This window comes from Carassius gibelio, chromosome B22, assembly GCF_023724105.1.
Source record: "Carassius gibelio isolate Cgi1373 ecotype wild population from Czech Republic chromosome B22, carGib1.2-hapl.c, whole genome shotgun sequence".
Taxonomy (NCBI): domain Eukaryota; kingdom Metazoa; phylum Chordata; class Actinopteri; order Cypriniformes; family Cyprinidae; genus Carassius; species Carassius gibelio.
In genome coordinates, this window is record NC_068417.1 from 41,577,334 (window position 1) to 41,579,833 (window position 2,500).

General features: G+C 40.4%; 1 protein-coding gene and 5 non-coding genes across 7 annotated transcripts in view; 5 read left to right on the top strand and 1 right to left on the bottom strand.

Annotated features, from left to right (window-relative positions):
• The window catches only part of LOC127987501 (protein NYNRIN-like), a 363,443-nt gene that overhangs the window by 81,434 nt on the left and 279,509 nt on the right, over positions 1–2,500 (bottom strand). The window lies entirely within an intron of this gene.
• On the top strand, positions 629–748 carry LOC128006478 (5S ribosomal RNA). The gene has a single exon (XR_008179094.1). It is a non-coding gene; the product is annotated as a 5S ribosomal RNA (ribosomal RNA).
• On the top strand, positions 970–1,088 carry LOC127995125 (5S ribosomal RNA). The gene has a single exon (XR_008168086.1). It is a non-coding gene; the product is annotated as a 5S ribosomal RNA (ribosomal RNA).
• On the top strand, positions 1,460–1,578 carry LOC128002717 (5S ribosomal RNA). The gene has a single exon (XR_008175459.1). It is a non-coding gene; the product is annotated as a 5S ribosomal RNA (ribosomal RNA).
• On the top strand, positions 1,946–2,064 carry LOC127997726 (5S ribosomal RNA). The gene has a single exon (XR_008170587.1). It is a non-coding gene; the product is annotated as a 5S ribosomal RNA (ribosomal RNA).
• On the top strand, positions 2,286–2,404 carry LOC127997652 (5S ribosomal RNA). The gene has a single exon (XR_008170515.1). It is a non-coding gene; the product is annotated as a 5S ribosomal RNA (ribosomal RNA).

The following is a 2,500-nucleotide window of genomic DNA, read 5'->3' on the forward strand; positions in this document are numbered from 1 at the left end:
GGACATTTTTCACTTAGTATATAATAATTTTGCCAAAAAATAGAGTCAGTGCCTGATCTCTGAATATTAGCAGGTTTGGGCCTGTTTAGTACATGGATGGGAGACTGCCTGGGAATATACTGCCTTTAATTATAATTTTGCATTATTGAGACACTGTTTTCCTAATGAATGTTGTTCAGTGCTTTGACGCAATGTATTTTGTTTAAAGCACTATATAAATAAAGGTGATTGATTGATTGATTGAATACCAGGTGCTGTAAGCTTTTTGGACATTTTTCACTTAGTATATAATAATTTTGCCAAAAAAAAAGTCAATGCCCGATCTCTGAATATTTGCAGGTTTGGGCCTGGTTAGTACATGGATGGGAGACAGCCTGGGAATACCAGGTGCTTTAATCTTTTTGGAAAATTTCACGAATTATATAATAATCTTTCATTAAAAAAAAAAAAAAAGAGTCAATGCCCGATCTCTGAATCTTAGCAGGTTTAGGTCTGGTTAGTACTTTGATGAGAGACTGCCTAGGAATACCAGGTGCTTTAAGCTTTTGGGCTTCCTTTCCTACTTATATAATGTACTGCCGATAAGATTGGCTGGTCTTTAAATAGCCCTCTCTTTGCAACTGACTTCGCTTACGGCCATACCAACCTGGCTATGCCCCGATCTCGTCCGTTCTCGGAAGCTAAGCAGGTTTCGGCCTGGTTAGTACTTGGATGGGAGACCGCCTGGGAATACCAGGTGCTGTAAACTTTTTGGACATTTTTCACTTAGTTTATAATAATTTTGCCAAAAAATAGAGTCAATGCCCGATCTCTGAATCTTAGCAGGTTTAGGTCTGGTTAGTTTTTTTATTAGAGACTGCCTAGGAATACCAGGTGCTTTAAGCTTTTGGGTTTTCTTTACTACTTATATAATGTACTGGCGATAAGATTGGCTGTTCTTTAAATAGCCCTCTCTTTGCAGCAGACTTCGCTTACGGCCATACCAACCTGGCTATGCCCGATCTCGTCTGATCTCGGAAGCTAAGCAGGTTTGGGCCTGGTTAGTACTTGGATGGGAGACCGCCTGGGAATACCAGGTGCTGTAAGCTTTTTGGACATTTTTCACTTAGTATATAATAATTTTGCCAAAAAATAGAGTCAATGCCCGATCTCTGAATATTTGCAGGTTTGGGCCTGGTTAGTACATGGATGGGAGACTGCCTGGGAATACCAGGTGCTTTAATCTTTTTGGAAAATTTCACGAATTATATAATAATCTTTCATTTAAAAAAAAAAAAAAAAAAAAAGTCAATGCCCGATCTCTGAATCTTAGCAGGTTTAGGTCTGGTTAGTCCTTTAATGAGAGACTGCCTAGGAATACCAGGTGCTTTAAGCTTTTGGGTTTTCTTTCCTACTTATATAATGTACTGGCGATAAGATTGGCTGTTCTTTAAATAGCCCTCTCTTTGCAGCAGACTTCGCTTACGGCCATACCAACCTGGCTATGCCCGATCTCGTCTGATCTCGGAAGCTAAGCAGGTTTGGGCCTGGTTAGTACTTGGATGGGAGCCCGCCTGGGTATACCAGGTGCTGTAAGCTTTTTGGACATTTTTCACTTAGTATATAATAATTTTGCCAAAAAATAGAGTCAATGCCCGATCTCTGAATATTAGCAGGTTTGGGCCTGGTTAGTACATGGATGGGAGACTGCCTGGGAATACCAGGTGCTTTAATCTTTTTGGAAAATTTCACGAATTATATAATAATCTTTCATTAAAAAAAAAAAAAAAAGATTCAATGCCCGATCTCTGAATCTTAGCAGGTTTAGGTCTGGTTAGTACTTTGATGAGAGACTGCCTAGGAATACCAGGTGCTTTTAGCTTTTGGGTTTTCTTTCCTACTTATATAATGTACTGGCGATTAGATTGGCTGGTCTTTAAATAGCCCTCTCTTTGCAGCAGTCTTCGCTTACGGCCATACCAACCTGGCTATGCCTGATCTCGTCTGATCTCTGAAGCTAAGCAGGTTTGGGCCTGGTTAGTACTTGGATGGGAGACCGCCTGGGAATACCAGGTGCTGTAAGCTTTTTGGACATTTTTCTCTTAGTTTTTAATAATTTTGCCAAAAAATAGAGTCAATGCCCGATCTCTGAATCTTAGCAGGTTTAGGTCTGGTTAGTACTTTTATGAGAGACTGCCTAGGAATACCAGGTGCTTTAAGCTTTTGGGTTTTCTTTCCTACTTATATAATGTACTGGCGATAAGATTGGCTGGTCTTTAAATAGCCCTCTCTTTGCAGCAGACTTCGCTTACGGCCATACCAACCTGGCTATGTCCGATCTCGTCTGATCTCGGAAGCTAAGCAGGTTTGGGCCTGGTTAGTACTTGGATGGGAGACCGCCTGGGAATTCCAGGTGCTGTAAGCTTTTTGGACATTTTTCACTTAGTATATAATAATTTTGCCAAAAAATAGAGTCAGTGCCTGATCTCTGAATATTAGCAGGTTTGGGCCTGTTTAGTAC